We start from the raw sequence: 25,162 nt of genomic DNA, 5'->3' as shown, positions 1-25,162 counted from the left end.
TTTTAAAAGTGAACTAATCCTTTAAGACATTTTTAACTTTAAACTGTATTGTTGTTCACTACAGTAACGAAAATCATTCTGTGCATCTACAATAATGACTTATTGTCTTAATTAATGCAAAGTTAAATTATTTCTTTTATTTGAGGGTTTCTTTACCATTTTGTTCCACTTGCAGTGATATATAAAGTTAGTGGTCTGTCCTTGTGTGTATCAGTGTGATTTAATGTACATCAAGGTCACCTGTCACCCTGTTGTTTTTGTATTTTTTGTGTGTGAGCGTGTGCAGGTCTTCTTTTATTTGATGTCCTGTCTGAAGTATAATGGCTTCACTGGCAGTGATCCAGACTGGCTGCAGGGGCCATCTGTCTTAACGTGCTCTACATACAACCAAACAAATGTTTTCAGCATTGATAGCTCACCTAAGAATAACAGGATTTGGCAATTTACCATAGCAACTGCTATTGCTGAGGAACTGGGTTATGTTAGGTTATACCTTTGTGACTTTAGCTATTGTCTTTGCGTAGACACAGCCTCAGGAAGTGGAGATTAACAGAAGGAATAGTGTTTGTGATCATCACTCATCCTGTTCTTCCCTTCCAGCCCTTTCTCTCCGTCTCTGCTTGCCTTTCAAAGAATACTGAGATGTAGATCACACGTGTTTGGCATGAAGAGGCAAAGATGGGCTCTTAAGATTTGAACAACTCATGTTTGGACAGCTATGTGCACATGGGATTACTTAAAGTAAATCTCTCTCACAATAATATATGTGTATATATATATATATATATATATATGAATACATTTTTATTCAAACAGTGTAATGGGGTGGCCATGAAAACATTTAAGGAATACTTTTTTCCAGAAATTAAAACAAACAAGAAAATTATATTCTCTCCCACATTGTTCAAACTCCCATCAGGAAGTGTGAAATATAGCATACATGTGGCATGCATTACTGTCAAGGTGCTTTCATGATATTTTTGGACAATGGAAGAAAGCAGCTCAGATATTCTTAAAAACCATTTCGTGTTTCACAGACGAAAGAGAATCATATGAGCTTAAGACAATATGAGGTTGAGTAAATGACTGAAATTTAGTTTTCAGTGATCATTTTAAAGCTGAAGTGTGCAATTTCTGTGTCACTAGTGACACCAAACAAATTGATGGTTTTCAGACAGGTTCCCGAATGCTGCATCCATCTTCCATGTTTATATGCATATTAAAATGGGTTTCAGGAAAGCATTATTCAAAATATGCCTTTACCAATGTTTAAGGGATAGTTCACCCAAAAATGAAAATTACATAATTTACTCACCCTCAAGCCATCATAGGGTGCATATGACTTTTTTTCTTTCAGACAAATACAGTCTGAGTTATATTAAAAAAATGTCCAATGTCTAAACTGCATCCATTCATCATTAAAAGTACTGCTCTTTGGGGTTAATAAAGACCTTCTGAAGTGTATCGATGCATTTGTGTAAGAAAAATATTCATATTTTAAACTTTATAAACCATAATCTCTATCTTCCGTGACCGCTATCTGTCGTACGTGCGTTCACGAGAGAGTGTTCCAGCGGATGGCGAAGACGAACACTGTGGTGAACACGAAAATGCAGAGGAGAGAGCAAAACAAAACCCTGGACACAAATTGGAAGTACAAAACAAGGATTTGAAAAGAAAACTGTCAGAGGATTTCAGTATAATGACACTTTTCTTTGCTTTAAACAAAACTTGGTTCTCGCGAGACTAGCATGTTCTCACCAAGCTTACGCTACTTCATTTGCTGGAACGCCACTTAATTTTTTCTTACACAGACTCATCGATTCACTCCAGAAGGCCTTTATTAACCCGCCCCCCCCCTCCCCGGCCTGTGTGGAGCACTTTTTATGGTAATGTACGGATGCAGTTTTTTGGGCTAAACCCCATTCACTGCCATTATAAAGCTTGGAAGAGCCAGGACATCTTTTAATATAACTCTGATTGTATTCGTCTGAAAAAGAAAGTCATATACCCCTAGCATGGCTTGAGGGTGTGTAAATCATGGGGTATTTTACATTTTTGGGTGAACTATGCCTTTAAGGACATTTCTATGCTATAATATGTTTATACAAATTCTCCTAAATAATAGCCAAAATAGATTTGAAACACTTATTAGGCAATGAGAGAAATCCTGCTCTATATTTAGCTTTCCCTGAAGATTTCCTCAAGGCAGCCAAGCACAATATATTGTAAGTCTATACACTGAGCTGCATGTATAAAACCACAGCAAGGTGGCAAAGGCTCGGCATCACTCTTTTTAATGGTGCTCTCAGGCAATAATGAGCAAACCACTAGATGCCAGGCAGGGTTGTTGACTCAACAAGAGCTGGCATAACTGCAAAAAAGAGGGCAGTTTCCGGTAATTCTCACATTTAAGACTCTTTAATCCCTTTTACTGACAGTGTTGTTGAATGAGTCAACTATTACGGCAAAAGATCCAACTAAATGACAGCCCTTTCATCCCATTAGAGCCACCTTTTGAATTCAAACAAACTGTAGGCTGTAGACTAAAGGCACAGCGATCACACAAGCACCGACATTACGGGAAATGCCAAACTCCATGAAGTACATGCCTGATGGATCATCAAGCCCTTTTCCAGTAATAAAATATTTCTACAAGTGTTATTATTAGTATTCTGGTTACCTTATAGCAGTGCTGGAGAGGGTATTTTCTGAAGCTATAATCTTCTCTAGATTTAAATGAGTAAATCTTCTATTAAAAAAGTAGTTCAGCTGCATTTCAAGCAATTAAAAAATTGCTACTATAGTCATGCAATATTATATATTTAAGTACAAACTGTCAGTTTATACACTAGTTTATGGGGTAATCTTTTTATACAGCAGACACATTAAATTGACACAGTAAAGACATATAATGTTAAAAAATATTAATAAAAAAATGCTGTGCTTTTAAATGGTTTGTTAATCAAAGGATCCTAAAAAAGTATCATGTTTTCCACAGAAATATTCAGCAGCACCATTGTTTTTAACATTATTAATAATAATAATTTTTTTCTTGAGCACCAAATCACAGAAATAAATTACATAAATGAATCAAACTTCTTTCAAAGACATTAAAGTCTTACCAACCCCAAACATTTGAATGGTAGTATTTTTTATTTATTTTGTCTTAGCAATGTTCATTTGACACAAAACCTAGGTATAACTGATAAAACAACGTTTTTAATATAAGAAAAAATATTGCTTTTAATCATGTTCATTGAAATGAACCATCTGAATGTATTGATTTGCTATAAAGAAGCAGCTAATAGATTCATACGAGGGAGGGCACAGCGCTTGTTTGATTATTAACTTTGCTCGCTTGCAGGCACAATGCAGTATGACATTACAATGTAGTATTTGCTTCTGCCCAGTGTAACTTAAGTGTAATAGTTTCCAGTTTAACAAGTGATGAGATGATTAGTGTCTGTGTGATCTTTGCTATTTTTAATATGGAAGGAATAACAAAAATAATACAGCTAATAATAAGGTCTCACTCTCGCTGTCTGTCACCCATAACTTTGACTTGTGACCATGGTGTCATTGCTGTATTCTGTTCTGTCTGGATTTGGTGGTTATGCTCTGGGCTGGATTTACTGTACTTGTGTTAGAGAGAGCTACAGTAGATGATATTGATCGTCTGGCAGTGGTCTTATCTGACCAATGTGCGGGTTTGTCAGAAGTATTTAAATCTCTGGCTCTGCACGTGTTACAAAAACAAAGTCAAACTTGTTTGCACAGAACTCTGGGCTCTGCCGGGAATCTGAATATAGAGAGTAGGGTTGGGCATCTAAGGTATAATGCCGATCCGATACGCATCTCGATACAAAGTATCCGATCCGATATATTGATACATTTGTGACATATTGCGATGCAATACGATACGATTCACACCAATATCACGATACGATGCGATAATTGAGCACTAACTAATTAGATCAAGTTTATGTGATGATGTGAAAGAAGATGCGGTGCCATTGAATGAGTTTGATTATTTATTAACCAAGTAAAACCAAGACTTTTTTTTTACAAACTGGTTTTTCTCTCAGAGCCTGAGTGTCGGTTTACAGTAGAGGGCCATTTTAGAACATATGACACATATTGTTTAAGTATTTCAAGATGAACAGAATGTATAAGTGCAATATATACTAAAAAAAAATATTTGCACTCTTTCAACAGAAAGAAGGTTTACTATTGCACAACAAGAATTGTGATTTAACTTTTCAACTATGAAAATAAGTTTTACAAAGATATATTTTGCCACTGACTGAATATTCAAAACTTAACGTCGTGAACTAGCAGTGTTATGCTGCTTTTACTTTGAAACAACTGATCAACATGATCAGGGTGAAGCAAGCTACGCTGAGCTGTAACTATGTCTCCAGCTGTGCTGAAAACTCTTTCAGCTGGTACGCTTGTTGCTGGGATGGACAGATATCTCTTTGCTAAAGCTGATAGTAGTGGAAGATCTTTGCTTTGCTCCTCGCGCTACCTGACAATTAGGGCGCACCACTAGCTTCATCCGCGCACCTGATACATTGAATTGTAGTGTACACATCCGCAAGTCCGTTGCTAAGGCCTACTTTATGTAGGTCGATTAAATTATACTCCAAAAACAGGTTGACAACACTTGTTAATAAACAAAGGAATACATTCTATATTAAAAAGATAAGCTGTATCTTGGAAAAACCGATGCATCTCGCAAAAAGCATCTCGATTTGTTTCCAAAATTTTATTCATCCTCTGCTGCTCTACCGATGCACTCGCATCGTGCACGCGCATGACCGCGTATCAATACATATCGGTTAATCTTCCCATCCCTAATAGAGAGATATCTTGCTGTATAAGTGTTGTTTTGCATGAACTTGTCACAAGTGTCTGTTGTTCTGTTGAGGTTGTTCACTAGACTTAATGTGGACCATAACAGACACTTCTAAAGAGGTGTTTAAGATGATGATATAATGTATTTTGTTGCAAAATCAGAAGATCATCTGTTATCACTTGTCAAAACAAGTGTCACATTTGAAAATATAATGATAATATAATATGTCAATATCACTTTATTTATAAAGCACTATTTAAAACAACAACTGTTGACCAATGTGCTGCACATAGACAATTAATCAATTCATTTAAAATAAATTAACTAATAACTTAAAACAACACACACAACGTTATACACACCAAGTATAACATCTCTATTTGTTGAAAGCTATTTAAAATGACCTACAGTTCTAGCAGTCCTGATACTAGCCAGCAGGCTATTCCACAATTTTGGCATTGCTACTGCAAATGCCCAGTCTCCTCTGAGTTTTAGTTTTGTTCTTGGCACCACTAATATTCCTTGATTTGATGATCTCTCAAGGCCTTCCCTGGGTCATAGTCAGACAAAAGATCAGTAAGGTAAGCAGGTGCCAAGCCGTTTAGAGCTTTATAAACCATTAAAATGACCTTAAAATCGATTCTGTAGTGGACCGGCAACCAATGTAAAGACATTAACGTCGGTGTGATGTGTTCATACTTTTTAACCCCAGTCAGGAGTCTAGCCGCTGCATTCTGGACCATTTTAAGTCTAGAGAGTGAACCTTGGCTTATCCCTATATAAAGTGCATTACAATAATCTAACCTTGAAGTAATGAGGGCATGAATAGCCCTCTCAAAGTTCTTAAAGGACAGAAAAGACTTTACCTTTGCCAGTTTTTGATGAACTTGTACCTATGGAAGTGACGGGGATTGCAAAATATTTGACCTCTTATTTTTCATAGATTATGCTACTGAAATGCAACTGTTTTCCTGGAGACAGTTTGTTCACTACAGCAAGTGGAGTATCAGGTGGTTTCCCTTTTAGCTTAGTGTAATGCGCGAAGAATGTGCGTCTGTAAGTCTGTGGAGTTTCCACAGAACGACTGCATGACAGCCTCTTTGCCTGGTTAATTTTAGGTTATCTCCCACTATTCATTCATCAAGACAGCTTTACAATTAACTGTCTTTCAGTATAATAGAAAGTCCTTGTTTGTAATATCTCAAATTAACTAGGCCAGTGATATCACTTTGAGTGACCATATCAAATTTTAAGAATATTTGAGAATACCCGAAATGGAGACTCATAACATCCTTAAAGCTAAATTAAATAGTTTTTCCATATTCGGTCAATAGGAAGTTGCGTTTAAACATTTAAATTGTCAGTAAACAAAAGTTTGGATTAGTAAGATTAAAAAAAAATACATAATAATAAAAAGAGAGAAATTAATGAATGAATTAATAAACACTTCAGTAAAGATGACTGTGACAGTAAAGACATTTATATTGTTACAAACATATCTTTTACAAATAAATGCTCTTCTATTGAACTTTTGATTCATCAAAGAATCCTGGAAAAAAAAGCATCACAAAATTAACAGTTTTTAACATTAATCACTTAGTCAATAATAATAACTGTTTCTTGAGAACCAAATCAGCATGTTAGAATGATTTCTGAAGGAAAGCAAAGCTCAATTTTCAGCAGCTAATACTCCAGTCTTCAATGTATGATACAACGAAGGCTGAAATATTAGCTGCTGAAAATGTAGCTTAGCCATCACAGGAATAAATTACATTAAATATTAAACTAGAAAAGTTTACTTTTAAATTGTAATAACTTTTTTCAATTTTTTAACGAAATCAATGCAATTAAAGCAATTAAAATAAATCAGGAATCTGTGTGTTTGTATTAAGGAGAGTTTCTTATTCAAGAGGAACGTGATTGTACAAAAATGCAGAATGAATCATCAATATTTTTGGTGTAAAAATGGTCAACTTTTTAATGTGCAAACATTACTTTTATGCACTAGCATAATGTAAAATTATGTGGGTGTAAAATAAGCTTTTTATTTCTGTAAGTATATTATTATCGATGATGGATCCAGGCTCGGAGGACATTTATGGAGTGTGTCATCTGATCTCTCTGCACTATGAACCTATTATGCAGAGAGAGGAGACCCATTAGCTGGAGTTTCTCTGACATAAGTGTTTGCTTTTGAGTGTGTGTTTGCATGCAGGGTTATATAAGACAGTTACTGTCTCTTGGGAGCAGAAATTGTGGCATCTCATCTCCACTGTCATGACAAATATGCTGATGGGGATCAGCAGCTTCATTACACTCATGGCACACCACATCTCCATACGTCTTACTCGACTGCTGATGTGTGTGTTTGCGTGTGCATTGGAAAATGTTGGCTGAGGATCTCGCGTCTCATTTGATTCTGATTCTCATTAGAGAGATCCATTAACCTTTGTGGAACGCCACCCCCGTTTCAGCTACCATTTACAGTTCCTCCACACACACACACATACACACATATACACACTCATTTACACACACTTAGTGCACACAGACAGTCTTTGGGGAGCCTTGAAAGATGCCAGACAGAATAGTGAAAACTATTAAACCCCTGATATGATGCGGCAACATGCACTCACCTCTGCTAGTTACACAATCTGTGTTTAGAGCTGTAATAGCTCACTTATGTGTGTCCTGAGAGATGTTCTACTTCTATTGAAGAAAATGCAAGTTTCTCTGCCCCGCATTAACTGTCATGTGGGAGAGCGGGGAATTGGTGGGCCGCTGCCTAATGAGCTCCAGTGAAATTTTTTGTTATTTGTTACCACACAAGAAGTCAGTGATTAATGTTGTTGTTGAGCGCTAACCACAGTAATGGGAATTTCACCATCTCACACTACAGGGAGTTCATTATGTGTGTGTATCACAGTGCACAGATGCTATCTTTGGATTAGGTATTAGGGATGTACTGATATTAAAGCTCAATAATAAGCCAATATGGCCAGTAATTAATCAATGGTATTTAAATTTTTATCTAAAAGAAATTGTTTTAAAAGCTATGTGAATTTGAAATTCAACAAAAAAAATTTTTTAATTATTAATTTTGAGTGGTTGTTACATAATGGCACAAGGGAAATAAGCATGCACTATTAAATATCAAATTTACATTTAATCATTTAGCAGACGCTTTTATCCAAAGCGACTTACAAATGAGGACAATGGAAGCAATCAAAATCAACAAAAGAGCAATGATATGCAAGTGCTATAACAAGTCTCAGTTAGCTTAATACAGTACACGTAGCAAGGTTGTTTTTTTATTATATAATAAAAAGAAAACGGATAGAATAGAGCAATCTAGTGTTAGAGGCCCTTTTTGCTTTTGTTAATTGCATAATAAAAAGAAAACAATTAGAATACAAAAAGATTAGAGAAGCTAATGTTATTTGTTTTTTTTAAGAAAACAAGCAGTTTATAAATGGATAGTGCAAGTCTAAAAGGGGCATTTTTTTTAAATAATAGAATTAGAATAGAGAGTGCTAGAGTTATAGAGTCAAATAAAAATTAAAGAGATGTTTTTAGCCGATTCTTGAAGATGGCTAAGGACTCAGCTGCTCGGATTGAGTTGGGCAGATCATTCCACCAGGAGGGAACATTTGTGAACATTTTGTGAAAGAAGATTTTGTGCCTCTTTGGATTGGCACAATAAAGCGACATTCACTTGCAAGCTTCTAGAGCGCACATAAGTCTGAAGTAATGAATTTAGGTAAAGAGGAGCAGTCCCAGTGGTGGTTGACAGGAGGATCTGCTGGTTAACTGTGTCAGAAGCAGTGGACGGGTCCAGCAAGATAAATATTGAAGATTTTTAATCCGTTCTTGCCAGTCTTAGGGCTTCACCAACTGAGAGCAAGGCAGTCTCGGTTAAATGTCCACTTCTGAAACCAGACTGGTTGTTGTTGAGGAGGTTGTTCTGTAAATGTAAAATATTACAATACCAGCACATGTCCAATGCGGCAGGTGCGAATTTACAGGTGCATCTCAAAAAATTTGAATATCGTGAAAAAGTGAATTTTTTCTTGTAACTTATTTCAAAAAGTGAAACTTTCATTTATTTTAGATTCATTACATGTAAAACATTTCAAAGGTTTTTTGTTTTAACTTTGATTAGTTTAAAGCTCATGAAAGTCAAAAATTCAGTATCTCAAAATATTAGAATATTTCCTAAGATCAATCAAAAAAAGGATTTGCAAAACAGAAAAGTTCAAGTTCTTTAAAGTATGTTTATTTATGCAGTCAATACATGGTCGGGGCTCCTTTAGCACAAATTCCAGCATCAGTGAGGTGTGGCATGGAAACGATCAGCCTTCAGCTCATCTGGATTGTTGGATTGACTGTTTCTCATCTTTCTCTTGAAAATATCCCATAGATTTCATGTGGGGTTCAGGTCAGGCATGTTGGCTGGCCAATCAAGCACAGTAATATCATGGTCAGCAAAGCACTTAGAAGTGGTTTTGGCACTGTGGGCAGGTGCTAAAGTCCAGCTGGAAAAGGAAATCAGCATCTCCATAAAGCTTGTCAGCAGATGGAAGCATAAAGAGCTGTAAAATCTCCTGGTAGACGGCTGCATTGACTTTGGACTTGATAAAACACAATGGACCAACACCAGCAGATGTCACGGCACCCCAAATCATCACTGACTTTGGAAACTTCACACGACTTAAAGCAGCTTGGATTCTGTGCCTCTCCACTCTTCCTCCAGACTCCAGACCTTGATTTCCAAATGAGAAGCAAAATTTACTTTTATCTGAAAAGAGCACTTTGGACCACTGAGCAACAGTCCAGTTCTTTTTCTCCTTAGCCCAGGTAAGATGCTTCTGATGATGTTTCTGTTTTGAGAAGTGGCTTGGTAGCCCTTTTCCTGAAGACGTCTGAGCGTGGTGACTCTTGATGCACTGACTCCAGCTTCAGTTCACTTCTTGTGAAGCTCTCCCAAGTGTTTGAATCGGCTTTGCTTGGCCGTATTCTCAAGCTTGTGGTCATCCCTGTTGCTTGTGCACATTTTCCTACCCAAATCCTTCCTTCCAGTCAACTTTGCATTTAATATGCTTTAATACAGCACTCTGTAAACAGCCACACCTTTCAGTAATGACCCTCTGTGACTTACCCTCTTTGTGGAGGGTGTCAATGATCGTCTTCTGGACCATTGCCAAGTCAGCAGTGTTCCCCATTATTGTGGTTTCAAAGAACAAGAGATACCCAGAATTTATACTGTAAGGATGGTCATCTATTGAAACTCAAATGTAAATATTCTAATATTTTGAGATATTTTGACTTTCATTAGCTGGAAGCTCTAATCATCAAAATTAAAACAAAAAAACTTGTGAAGTGTTTTACTTTATATGTAATGAATCTAAAATATATGAGAGATTCACTTTTTGAAATGTTACAAGAAAAAATGAACTTTTTCACCATATTCTAATTTTCTGAGATGCACCTGTATATCATGCAATTTTGACTTTATAACTCAGTTGCAAATGTAAACTCACACTTGTGAAGTCAGAATTGTGAAAAAACAAACTTCTATACATCTTTCTGTCAAGCTACTTTGAAACTGCGTTGTAAAATGTGAAATATAGAAATAAACTTGAATTTAATGTACCTGAATTAAAATTAACATTTTAAATGTACTGAATTAGAAAATGTACAAGTTGTTATTATTTAGCAATCTAATGGCAAATCTAGGCTTAATTTTTTAGCATTCAAGATGAATCACTAGCAAGTTTCCTTCTCTTCTCATTCTCGCTGTCTTTCATTCTCAACCTTGCATATTTTTTGCCTTCTGCCCTTCTTTTGTTGTAGTTCTTTCTCATTAATCTCTAGTCTCAGTGGGTCAATGCTTAGCATTATGTAACAGACTGTGATCCTTACAAAAGATCACTCAATAACATACACTCTCTTAAGCATGAAGCCTGGACACACTGCCTCAGGTTTATATAGGATGGAATTGAATGTTTTGTGTGTGAAGTGTGGTGCCTTGGGTTCAGCGGCGTGTTATTGTGTCCTAGAAAAATAATTTTCTTGTTTTACAGGGCTGGCCAAACATAAGGCATGAAAGAATAGCAGAGGAGGAATGTTGTGCAGATGGAGGAGTGAAATGATGACCGGGTTTAGGAAAGAATGAAAAAGCTGCAGCAGCAAGGCTGAATATCATCACACTGCTCACCTAACTGTCATCTTTATAACAACACAAATATATTTTCCAGGTAAGAGAAATAGTGCAGCTATCTGTGTGGCAGCTCACTGTAGCTCTGCTGTCGCATTGCTGTCTAAGATTCCTTTTCTCCTCATTCGTTTTCCTGAAAGCCTGCAGTCTGAATCATGCCTCCACACTCTCAGCTGAAACTGCATCACTTCTCGCTGTTGTACAGACGTCACAGACACCAGACGCCCCTCGGGTGCAATGACAGTCCAATCACAGCCACGCCTGCACAATTACACTGTGTAAACTGAGCAATAAACCGCCAAAACTGCAGCGTCAGCGCTGCGTGACACTACACTGGCAAACATACTTTATCTTAACGTTGGCAGGAGACTGCAGAATGGTTTTCAGAATATGACTCGTCCATTTAAGGCCATTTAGAGGATGCTGACTCGAAACCTGTGAAGCTGTTGTTTTTAGGCACTTTGATAAAGTCTTTCAGTGTATTAGCTGCAAGTTTACCCAAATAGGTACATCTAAAAAAAATTGAATATCATGAAAAAGGTCAATATTTGTTGTCACTCATTTCAGAAAGTGAAACCCATATATTATATAGATTTATTATACATAGAGTGAAATATTTCAAGCCTTTATTTCTTAAAATTTTGATGATTATGGCTTACAGATAACGAAAACCCAAAATTCAGTGTCTCAGAAAATTAGAATATTACATAAGATCAATAAAAAAAGGATATTTTAAACAGAAATGTCAGGCTTCTGAAAAGTATGTTAATTTCTATGCACTCAATACTTGGTTGGGCCTCCTTTTGCATGAATTACTGCATCAATGCGGCGTTGCATCGAGGCAATCAGCCTGTGGCACTGCTCAAGTGTAATGGAAGCCCAGGTTGCTTTGATAGCGGCCTTCAGGTCATCTGCATTGTTGGGTCTGGTGTCTCTCATCTTCCTCTTGACAATACCCCATAGATTCTCTGTGGGGTTCAGGTCAGGTGAGTTTGCTGGCCAATCAAGCACAGTAACACCATGGTCATTGAACCAGCTTTTGGTACCTTTGGCAGTGTGGGCAGGTGCCAAGTCCTGCTGGAAAATTAAATCAGCATCTCCATAAAGCTTGTCAGCAGAAGGAAGCATGAAGTGCTCTAAAATTTCATGGTAGATGGCTGCGTTGACTGTGGACTTCAGAAAACACAGTGGACCAACACCAGCAGATGATATGGCAGCCCAAATCATCATTGACTCTGTGACCTTGATTTCCAAATGAAATGCAAAATTTACTTTCATCTGAAAAGAGGACTTTGGACCACTGAGCAGCAGTCCAGTTCTTTTTCTCTTTAGCCCAGGTAAGATGCTTCTGACATTGTTTCGGTTTCAGAAGTGCCTTGGTAGCCCTTTTTCTGAAGACATCTGAGCGTGCGACTCTTGATGCACTCACTCCAGCTTCAGTCCACTCCTTGTGAAGCTCTCCCAAGTGTTTGAATCAGCTTTGCTTGACTGTATTCTCAAGCTTGCGGTCATCACTGTTGCTTGTGCACCTTTTCCTATCCAATTTCTTCCTTCCAGTCAACTTTACATTTAATATGCCTTGATACAGCACTCTGTGAAGAGCCACACCTTTCAGTAATGACCCTTTGTGACTTACCATCTTTGTGGAAGGTGTCAATGATCATCTTCTGGACCATTGCCAAGTCAGCAGTCTTCCCCATTATTGTGATTTCAAAGAACAAGAGCTACTCGGAATTTATACTGTAGGGATGGTCATTTGTTGAAACTCAAATGTAAATATTCTAATATTTTAAGCTACTGGATTTTTGACTTTCATGAGCTGTAAGCGCTAATAATTTTACTTTACATGTAATGAATCTAAAATATATGAAAGTTTCACTTTTTGAAATAAGTTACAAGAAAAAATTAACTTTTTCACGATATTCTAATTTTTTGAGATGTACCTGTATGTAAAATCTGTCACCATTTTTTTTACTCTCACTGACAAACCTGTATGACTGAATGACTTCTGCAGACCACAAAAGAAGATATTGGTAAAAACAAAATCGTAATTTTGTTTAAAAACTTTATGAAAGTATTTTTCAAAATAGCTTCTTTAATGTTCCACGGAAGTTGTACATGTTTGGACCGCCATAAGGGTGAGTAAATGATGACGACAGAATTTGGGTCAACTATCCTTTTAAGTAGGTTTCTGGAATATTACTATTTGAATTGAATAGAGATCTATTCACACAAAAATATTTGATCCCCTGCTGATTTTGTACGTTTGCCTACTGACAAAGAAATGATCAGTCTATAATTTTAATAGTATAGGTTTATTTGAATAGTGAGAGACAGAATAACAACCCAAAAATCCAGAAAAATGTATTTCAAAAAAGTTATAAATTGATTTGCCTTTTAATGAGCAAAATAAGTATTGGATTCCCTATCAATCAGCAAGATTTCTGGCTCCCAGGTGTTTTTTATACAGGTAAGGAGCTGAGATTAGGAGCACTCTCTTAAAGGAAGTGCTCCTAATCTCATCTTGTTACCTGTATTAAAGACATCTGTCCACAGAAGCAGTCAATCAATCAGATTCCAAACTCTCCACCATGGCCAAGACAAAAGAGCTGTCCAAGGATGTCAGGGACAAGATTGTAGACCTACTCAAGGCTGGGCTACAAGACCATCACCTAGCAGCTTGGTGAGAAGGTGACAACAATTGGTGCGATTATTTGCAAATGGAAGAAACACAAAATAACTGTCAATCTCCCTCGATATGGGGCTCCAAGTTCTCACCTCGTGGAGTTTCAGTGATCATGAGAACAGTGAGGAATCTACCCAGAACTACACGGGAGGATCTTGTCAATGATCTCGAGGCAGCTGGGGCCATAGTCACCAAGAAAACAATTGGTAAAGCACTACTCCGTAAAGGACTGAAATCCTGCAACACCCGCTAGGTCCCCCTGCTCAAGAAAGCACATGTACAGGCCCGTCTGAAGTTTACCAATGATTCAGAGGAGAACTGGGTGAAAGTGTTGTGGTCAGATGAGACCAAAATCCAGCCCTTTGGCATCAACTCAACTCGCCGTGTTTGGAGGAGGAAGAATTTTGTCTATGACCCCAAGAACACCATCCCCACTGTCAAACATGTAGGTGGAAACATCATGCTTTGGGGTGTTTTTCTGCTAAGGGGACAGGACAACTGCACCGCATCAAAGGGACGATGGACGGGGCCATGTACCCTCAGGGCCAGGGCATTGAAGCCGGCCAGTGCATTGAAAATGGGTCATGGATGGGTATTCCAGCATGACAATGACCCAAAACACACGGCCAAGACAAGAAAGGAGTGGCTCAAGAAGAAGCACATTAAGGTCCTGGAGCGGCCTAGCCAGTCTCCAGACCTAATCGCATAGAAAATCTGTGGAGGGAGCTGAAGGTTCGAGTTGCCAAATGTCAGCCTCGAAACCTTAATGATTTGGAGAGGATCTGCAAAGAGGAGTGGGACAAGATTCCTCCTGAGATGTGTGCAAACCTGGTGGCCAACTACAAGAAACGTCTGACCTCTGTGTCAACAAGGATTTTGCCACCATGTAATAAGTCATGTTTTGCGAATGGGTCAAATACCCATTTCACTCATTAAAATGCAAATCAATTTATTACTTTTTTTTTAATGCGTTTTTCTGGATTTTTTTGGTTATTGTTCTGTCTCTCACTGTTCAAATAAACCTACCATTAAAATTATAGACCAATAATTTCTTTGTCAGAGGGCAAATGTACAAAATCAGTAGGGGATTAAATCATTTTTTCCCCACTGTATATATACATACATGCATGCATACATACATACACGCATACATACACATTCACGTGTGTGAATTGTTCAAACCTATTGTGACCTCGCAACATTCGCACACTCTGACTGCTGCTGACAAAGTCATGGTTCTTGCTGCTACACCAAATATAGCCGACAGAGAGCATGTGAAACGTGAGGAGAATCTAGATGCTTTGCTGATAACATTTTGAATAGAATCAATAGTAAAGCTTGCAAGTGAGTGAATTTAAAGGTTAAGCGTCTAATTTATACAACATATGAACAGTTTAGTTGTCTCTGCACATTAAATTGCCATAGGAGAATGCATCTTAACATTTAAAAAAAAAAAAAAAAAAATTTGAGGCACTATACTTTTCCCTTCATCTACACAAAACACCAAGTATCCAATTTCACTTTAAGGGCAGATGGGGTCAGATTTTCTACGCTTATACGTTATTGTTGTGTCATGCTTGTGTGAGTCTGCTTTGGATAAACATGTTTTGATGTAAAGGAGGCACGTATATGAAGAGAAACAGCATGACTGACAGTAAATATGGGCGAACGGCTATGTGTCGTCTATGTGAAATGTGCCTTCTGTTCTATTGATGGTGCAGGGGTTGTGTTGAAGTTTGTGTTTGAGTCTCCCTGTCAGCTGGTATTTTTCCACTTCTGCATCCTCTTTGTGTCCTGAGCTCTTTCATCAGGTAACTGGTCACATATATTGCTGCTTTCTGCTTGGAAAATTCCATGCTGCAACCTTAAAGAGGAGAGAGCAGGAGGGGGTGGGTGAAGATGCGAGATGTGATGGAGAGAGTGTTCGAGAAAAACTGTGAGAAAGACAGGAGGAGTGTAATGAAATGAGATTTCTAGAGGGGGGTTTCTGGAGCTGTGCTTAGTTTATCAAATATATATTGCTATTTTTGAGTAAAGTGATGTAATCATGCATGACTGCAAAAGTTGCTTGATAAAACCTTGTTACTCACTGTTGCTTATGTAATTGAATTTTTTTAACCCATAATAATTTTTGCAAATTATAGATAGTTTCTTCTGCTGGTAAAATATAACTTAAATGTAAATGCCTGTTTTTGTTTGTTTGTTTGTTTGTTTATTTATTCTACCTTCCTGTTTGTTGTTACAACAGTCCAGTTAAGTGTTAAGGAATTAATTTTTAGGTTTTCCTTCATCTTCATTAGCTTTGTCAAATTCTGCACACTCTCTTTACATTGCTTAACAGCTTTTAGGGTCATTTGAAGTCTGCAGCCAAAGATAATTTGTTAAACATTCAGACAGTAACAGCCTGACTCCCTGAGTAAATAGCAATAAGCTATTTTGAGGTTTATTAAGTTTGTATTTAAGAATTTTTGATCCCCTGTATATTCTCATTGTTCCCTCAGCATTCTCATTAAAAATCCATTCAAACATTTTGGCCTGTTGTTGGCTTTTGTAATTTTCATTGGTAGTCTGAGTAATCTAGGTCTGCGCCAGGTTGAACCGCATGCTTGCTCTTTGATTTACTGTCCAAAGATTATGCTGACTTCAGGCTTTATTCTCACCTCATAAAATCAACAAGGCGAATCCGTTTAATTCTTAAACGGCAAAGATAGATTTGAATATGCATTCACAATTGTTGCACTCAGTATACTTGTGTATTTTTGCTCTAAATAATTTTGTTGATGACAGAGGTGTAGTTGATGTTCAATTATGTAAAATTGATAACAATGGTAACAATAAGAAAATCAGATTAATTTGTTTTGGAAAGTATGTGATGTGACAATCAATTAATGGCAGTTACTTGTGATTTGTCAATTTCTTTTAGCCTATATCTTTGTCTGCTTGGCTGATTAGATTGTGTCTCCACATATGTCCGTTCATATACCAGAATATATGTTTATTTTGAGTAAATATTGCGTATAAGTGCATTTAGTTTCAGCAATTTAGCAAACGTCTAATAATGAAACAGTATTGTGAAGTGACATTCAGTATTGTGAAGTGACCCATACTCGGAATTCGTGCTCTGCATTTAACCCATCCAACGTGCACACACACAGCAGTGAACACACACACACCGTGAACATACACCGGAGCAGTATTGCAGTTATATTGGCCAATGGTTTGCTTTCAAGATATTGGCACTAATATTAAAAAAAAAAACATATCAGTTGACTGTTTGGTCATTGGAGGCATTATGGATTAATTGTATGTCGGGATATTTTTGCAGAGAAGGAACAGGAGATTGAACATGTTAAAGAGATTGAAATGTTCAGCCTGTAAAAGGTAGTTACAGGCTACAGAGAGACAGATGAGTGAAAAGCAAATAGATTGAGTACATAATAAGAGGATGGAGGGGAACTGCTACTTTTTGTACCAGAAGTAAGTGTGTGTGTGGTCTCTGCAGAAACACGTGCTGCTCTGCTCACATGCAGCAGTGATTACAAAAATTCTGCAGTACCCCTCCAATACCAATACTGACTCACTCATCCCTCTGGTACCAACACGTATCTGACTGTATTCTCTAAGACACACAGAGTCCCTGCAGGATTGTTGTTTTCTGCACAGTTTTATCAGCATTTCTCCAGAGAATGTTGCTAATGAGCTGCCACACAGCGACAGAAGGGGATTGTCAGTCACGTTTGGAGCACTTAGTGGGGGTTGTTTATACAAAGTTCAGTTTTGATAGAGATTTATGACCTCATTCTATAAGATGAAGAGGGTTTCTTTAATTTCCTTAAATCTTTAGGTCTCAAGACTGAATTTTGGAAGTTTAGTTAGGCTATATGCTGATGTTGGTGATGAATATGTACGCGATTAATTATGTTACACATTTTCCTCTCAGTATCAAAATAAACACAAACGACAGCGGTAAGAAAACATCTAATCATAGCGGCGTGTATATTCAGCACTTCAGTCAAGTTATGTTGCACTTTTTTCAATATTGTTTTATAGCATTTTTACAGTATTAAACATGTAAAACAATGTCACTGTCGCTTTCAATTAGAATTACAACTTCACTTTCTTCTGTAAAGCAGCTCTTCAGTGTGATCATGTTTTTACTTACTTTTGACCTTAATGGAAGAAATTAATCAGAAGATTTCCATGCCAACGGAGTCAAAACTCACACCTACCTGTTACTTAATCACCACAGACTAATGGTAGTTCAAAGGTTTTTCCAGAAAGTTCACTGTGGCAAGCGGTTTTAAACTCCTATAACAAACATTGTTTTGATTTTGTTCAAAATGACGCCATTCAAGTTTATTTGAATAACATTTGGCCTTTATAGCTGCACTACTTAACTGGCCTCTATCATTGTCTGTGGCTGAATCACAAAATAGCCGATTATGTGCTGATGAATAATGCTGATGATACACGGGGCAACTTTTTGAGCAATTTTGCTTGGGCATTTTCCCACTGAGAATGGGTAACAGATTTCTGTCTGGAGACTTTAGATTGGTCGTGGGCCCTGTGTCTCACCTGGCTCAACATTGTCCAAAGTTACCTTGTGTTTTATCAGCCTTAGCTTGGTAGCTCGACCTTCTTTTCTTGTTTATTGACATGACATAAAAATATGGCAGGTCGAATGACAAAAATATCAAATTTCCTGTAAAATCTGATTCGTTCACTCAAATTAGAAATCATTATTGTAGGATTACAGTAATGAATTGAGGGCACTGAAAGGCTTTTTTATTTTGTTTTTGATGTACTTTGGAATTGCGTTTTGTTCATTTTTACTCCAAAAACTTGTGTAAACAATGAATACCATTTTTAAGTGTTTTGGCCTACTTTTTGCATTAAATTGATCCCATGCCTCAAAGCTCATAACTCATACAAAAACAAATTACCCTTTTGGGCATCTATAAAGAGCGTATATACTTTCAACTAATTTAAGGGGGACTAAAAAATTTATTCCAAAGAGCTGATTTTCAATTTGTTAATGTGATCTGGCATGTTGCAGCTTTTGCCCAGTCAGAGCATTTAAGAGAAACTTCATATCCTCCATTCCTAGTCTCCAGTGACCCATAAAAACCCTGCAGACCTACATTACGCTCATTTAACAAAGTGGCTAATTTGTAGAACAGAGAGGCTGGTTTTGGGGTTTGATATTAGAACATTGTGAAACGCACATAAAGACACGACCTGACAATCACGTTAAAACAGCTGTGCCACACATACACACCCGATACTCCCCCCTCACTCTGTTATAGATGCAGTTAATTAGAAAATGAAATTGACTAACCCATCGCAGCACTTGGGCATATTTGCACACAGTCCGAGTACATCGTATATGTTTGAGTGGATGTGGTGGGTGTCCGCACGAGAAACACATGCCAAAGGCAGTAACTCTACTGAAAAGTAGTTCATCATTACTTTTCTCTATTTTTCTATACATGGCAAGATATGCAATCAAGTATTAAGGAATTATAAAGTGATAGAGACACAGAAATGAACACTTTACATTAGGGTTTCATTAGTTTACTACATTGGTTACATGAACCAACAGTGTTAATTTCAACATTTATATTAATACATTAAAGATGTATCGGTTAATGTTGTTTAATGGACCTTAGTGAAAATGAACTAACAATGAACATTTGTTATTATATTGATTAACACTAAAAAAGGTCATGTATTTCTGATTGTTAGTTACTGCATTGTAATGGGACCTTATTGTGAACTGTTATCCAGAAATTAAATGAAATGGAGAGAGAATATAAGTGAGGGCAGACTACTCATCCAACTGGGAGGGTGGACACTTCTAGAAATGTCTGCAGATACTGTTACTCACAGTCTTGCTCACTGTGTTTCTGTCTCTTTCTGTTATTACCAGCAACTGCAGGCTGTATGGCACGGTGTTTGGGATTGTCTAAATAAGGAAATAAGGGAGAAATCAAAATGTTTAAAATAATGTCTATATAGATACACATTGCAGTTAAAAAGAGCCAGCATGTGTGTCACATATGGATCTGGAGGGCCACCATCCTGCAAAGTTTAGCTCCAATCAACTCCAACACACCTGCCTAGAACTTTCTAGCACTCTCAAAGACTTTGATTAGCTGGTTTAGTTGTGTTTATTTAGGGTTGGAGCTAAACTCTGCAGGACAGTGGCCCTTCAGGAGCTGAGTTTGACTCACATGCTCTAGAAAGTGAATGTGCATTTGCTGGACCTGTCTGAAAAATTCTGTTGTGTAGATTAATTTGATCTGTACAAACACAAAGTACGATACTGTTATAAGTTTTAATGTTACATAGACTCTTTTCACTAGATGGCATCTGTATATTCATGGCTAGAAATAGCTGTTATTCTGTTGTGAAATGAATTTGAATTCAAAACTGGGGGGTCAGATATATTTACTGAAAGAGCGATAAAGCTGTGGGGTGACTGCAGTTTGAAGCTATTCATGGCTCCCTATTTACCATCTGACCTCCTGTTTGAAGGGCTTGTGTGTGTGTGAAGGGCATCTGAGCATGTGTTTGATGATTCATCATCCCTGCTTTCTCCTTGACATTACTGTCGTGATTGGGTGCTTCAGAGTAGTGGAATCAGAGGAATGTGATGGGGATGGCATGAGCTAAGAAAACTTCTGGCTTAGACGCTCTGAAAAGTCCTGTTGGGTGTCAGCTGAGAGACTCTCAGCTTTCATTCCAGTCTCGAGTATATAAAATATGGTTTCCTTAAAAGCATTGCAATGTGGTTTAATACAGCACCTTGATGTCAATTAATTTTTGATAATGGTCAACTGTGCTTTGTTAATGGTAAACTGTGATGAAACTCATCAAGACTTTAACGTCCTTTTTTTTGTGCACTTGTTGGTGACATGCAAAGGTTGATGAATTGGCTTCTTTTTGAACAAATATTTTGTCAGGGAAAGAAAAATACACAAAGTAGATCTGCAACTGAATCATATCTATATTGATATTAAATACAACAGTACAATTGTGAATGTGATATTGCTTAAAAACGTTGCACTCTGGTTCTCAAAATCTGCATTCTAGTTTCCAAAAATGAAGGATTCTTTCTCTGCTTATTAAATAATAAAGTAGTGCTCCTTTCAATCAGATTATAATCAACATAGGCAACAATCACCACCTATTTTTCATGAGTTTATTTCTCTTGTTTTTTTTTTTTTTAAGCTTTTTCCTTATTGTTACAGTAGATGTGCTTAGTCACAGAGCTTTATTGAACTTACTGCCCATCCATTATGTAGTGTATATGGCAACTGTTTGGCTCATGAGGTCCTATCACACACTGCTTCCTCTTACATTGAGGTTGCTGCAATTTGTAAACCTCTTTTGAGATTTGGGACTCGCGTGTTTTTGTGTTTGCTTTTGTTACTTGGAAAGCAGCTCTCAGTAGTTGTGTCCTCTCCTGATTTGAACTCTCTCTAGCTTCATACTGTAATCCAAAGCCCCAGTCAGTCAGGCTATCTTTGCTCTGGTGGGCTCAGGCTGGACTCTCCAAATAAGGCCATGACTTGCTTCTCATATAAATGGCTTCTGGTTCAAAATGTACTTTTAAATAGTGTATGTCACAAAAGCCTCTAACTGCAGGTATTTAAATGAATGCTGCGATCTGAAATGCCAAGACTGTCAATGCTGCTACATGATAACTCAGTAATAGTTTGGCCTATGTGGCCTGTGGCTATGATTCAACTATGTAAATGTATTGTATTTGGCATAAAAGATCCCTAAAAGTGCATTCTGCATGTTATTTTTATTGGTTGTCTCAAATATGCTGGAAATAAAAATACTAATGCTGTTTGTGCAGCAAAATAAAAGTACTTATCATTATATTGATAAATATACTGTAATTACAGGCAAAACCCTTTTGGTTATGAGATTCAATGTTCAAGTTGTTCCCAATTAAAATGTTTATCTACATCAGTGTTAACCAAAAAAAATCCCATTGCCATGTTGTAGTTCCTAGTGAAAGCAGACGGCACAGCTGTTTTAATTGTTAATGTCAGTTGGACTTTAAGATGACCTGTTTTTAATTGTCCTGCGTTTGCTGATCCCTGCACATTTGTGTGTTTATATGTGTGGCCAATGGCCTTTGGCCTGAATGTTTTGTACTCCCAGAACTTTTTTTTTTTTTTTTTTTTTTTTTTTTTTGAGGAAACTTGCATAACATGGGAACACTCACATAATGTCTTGCTTTTGGCATTCACAGCTGCAAGATAACACAAACATATGTACACACAAAGCCACAAGTGTAGACATGCCTTTATCTTGGGAACTCCTAGAATTCCAGGAACATTGAGAACCTTAAACATCTGCTGGCTATGCACTCACTGAACTTACAGCCAATCAGAGAGTGTGTATGTGTGACTTTGTTTATAAACTTTGGCTCACTCCTTTATGTTCTCTGGAATTGATATATTGTATCTGAAGGTTTTTTTTTTAAACATTTGTTTTCAGGAAAATCTTGCTTGGTTTCTGTGTGCATTTAAATTGTTCTTTGAGTGATTTTCTGTTTGTTGTTTGATGTCATCTGCTTTATAAATGTATCTCTTTGTTTATTATCTAAACATAATTGCATATGTTGATATGCATGGCATTTTTTGCATGCATTTTGCCTATTTTTACTGTACTTTTTTTATATTTAGTATATAGTGTTTTTTTTTAAGGTCAACATAGCTCATAGTTCATCGTAATATTTTTGTGATTTCAGTAGGCCACAGGTTAGTCATATTGCATAAAAAAGTAATTATTTTTTATTAATAAATTAACTATTTTTAATGTGGCACTATATGATAAATTTGTAACCTAGTATGTAACTTGTTAAAAAAAAGCATACCTTTATTCATTATTTAGCCACGCATAAATTATTTATTATTTAACAACAAGAGCATGTGCACTTAGGATGCCTATTGCAAGTACAGGTAAAAAAAATGAACTCCATCCTTGGAAAAAGCTGAAGAGATAATTGACTTTTTTGTAATATATAAAACTTTATTTTTTGTTTGTTTTGTGCATTGTATAGTATCATATTTTCTGTTATCAGGTTGTCTTTTGTAAATTAGGATAAATTTCTGCATCATAGATGGTTTACATCAGTTCATTTCTAAAGGTAAGATCGTATTCGTTTGGCTGCTATGTTTATATGTCTCCATCTGTTATTAGTGGGTGTGTATTAGTGTCTGAATGTGATCTGGTTTTTGGCAGGCCAGGATTCTCTGCAGAAGTTCCACGTGAGCCCTTCTGATCCACGTGCTTATTTTGCTTTAGTACCTTCAGGCCGTATGGATTCAATTAAAGTACAGTTCCAAAGAGAGAGTGTGGGAGGGTGGTATGGCAAGGGAGCATTCTTGAGTCCGTGAGGAATGGAATGGATACAGTAGACCTGAAATAAGTATGAGTAAATGCCAGAAAACAGTTTGTGAACTTGAACTTTAAGACAGAGTGCAAGAACAGGGAGTCTCCTTATTGTAGACATGCAGATAGAGAGTGCAGAGTGATGTGTCGTTCAAAACCCCTAATCTGGAATGGATTTGGTCCGAGTTTAATGATTTATTTTTAGTATTTGTATGTGGTGATGCAAATGGTTCAACTTAATGTAGTTCGCTTTTATTCTGCACTGTTTTTTTTTAACTGTGATCATAGAATAGGTCTGCTATCATAGAATGGTATTTGCTGTCTCTAAAAATTAAGCTTTTGAACTTTTATTTTTAAGTTAAAAGCCTTTACTCATTGCAGTATGACTGTAAATCTTCAACTATGGCACAGTACATATAAACCAACATCCAGTCATTTTGCCATATGATAATTGTATTCTGCAACACTTTGGTTTAGGGACCAATTCCCACTATTAACTTGCCTACTAACAAATTGGCTGTTTGTTAGTTCTTATAAAGCATATATTAATGCATCATTCTGCATAACCATAGTCTAGATCCCTTAATCCTACCTCATACCTGAACTGAACAACTACTAACCATTAATAAGCAGCAAATTAGGACTTTACGGAGGCAAAAGTCGTAGTTAATAGTGAGAATTGGTCCCTAAACTAAAGTATGACCTTGTTCTTAAATATTTTATGGCTGATTCTTTTTCAGTAATTAAATATTCATATTTTAGAGGTCATATTTTGTACCGTAGCAACAGTAGATTACTCAATAATAAAAACTGGCAAGTATGTAATGTTACTTTTAAATTGAAAGTATACTTCAGATTTAACTGTCACATAACTGTAAATTATAAGTGGACATATAAATTAAAATATTTTGCAGTAAAAGTATTGTCCCAATACATTTTATATAAAATTGTATCGGTTAGCTAAACTTTGCTTGGATTTACAGTATTTTTAATGCATATGGTACAGTTTTTTTTTTTTTTTTGTACTCTTTACATTTCGTTATTTAATTGTCGATTTTTTTTTTAAGCCTTTATAAAGGTAATTGTATTGTGCTACCAATAGTAGTTTATTATCTAAGTATTTAACCAGCTAAACTGCAGTATGCCTAAACACAATCGTCAAGCTCCGGTCTCGCACTAATAGCTTAGGCTCAATTAAATAAGGCTCCGTCACTTTAAGCATATAGCATCAAGGTCTCTAAAGCAGCTCCTGTTTACTGACACAGTATGTAGAATTACTGCTGAAAAGTCTCCATGGAGACAGTGAAAAGATTTCCACAAGTTTCTAGTGAATTGAGGGGGCTGTGTCATTCACATACACGCATATACGTCAGCACTACGACACAGCCCATTACACACACCAAGGAAGGGGTCACGGGGGTCTGTGTGGAATCTCCTCTGTAACTGAAACTATGGTCATAACCTTAAACTTCACTGGAAGTGGGGCAGGAACGCAGGGGTGTGTTTAACAGTGTTGATGGATGGCGTCCAAGTTTAAAAGTATCAGAGGTCCATCGTGTTCAGGGATCTCATGTTGGACAGTACTGAACCTTTTCCAGACCTTAAAAAACAATTATTTGGGTACCACCTATTATGAAGACCAACCGACATTCCCCATGCAGAAAATGGTTTATAGATTATTAATCTAATTAATATAAATGTATTATGTTTAAAGTTAGATGTGGGGTTAAGGAATAGAAAATATCTTAATATAGGAACAATAGAATTTAATGGTAGTCACCATGATAAAAAAAAAAACTAAAATGTTTGTCTGAATGATAGAAACCCTGATGTTGTGCAGAGCGAGTTGGTGGATTTGTTTTTCTCTGTCTGTGGGAAAGTATGTCAACAGTGTCTTGGGGATGTATGAGGTTGGGGGTATTTATAGCATCTTGTCAGAAATTTCACCACAGAGCATTGACCTTGCACCATCTTACCATAGTAC

At 36.8% G+C, this 25,162-nt stretch overlaps 1 protein-coding gene across 1 annotated transcript in view; it reads left to right on the top strand.

Annotated features, from left to right (window-relative positions):
- The window catches only part of LOC306845416 (inositol hexakisphosphate kinase 2-like), a 42,342-nt gene that overhangs the window by 5,692 nt on the left and 11,488 nt on the right, over nt 1–25,162 (top strand). Inside the window, exon 3 of the mRNA XM_079378194.1 lies at nt 10,945–11,118. The gene's annotated coding sequence lies outside the window, so the exon portion shown is untranslated. The remainder of the gene's footprint in view (nt 1–10,944; nt 11,119–25,162) is intronic.

This window comes from Barbus barbus, assembly GCF_936440315.1.
Source record: "Barbus barbus genome assembly, chromosome: 25".
Lineage (NCBI taxonomy): Eukaryota > Metazoa > Chordata > Actinopteri > Cypriniformes > Cyprinidae > Barbus > Barbus barbus.
This window is presented reverse-complemented; position numbering and strand designations above follow the sequence as displayed.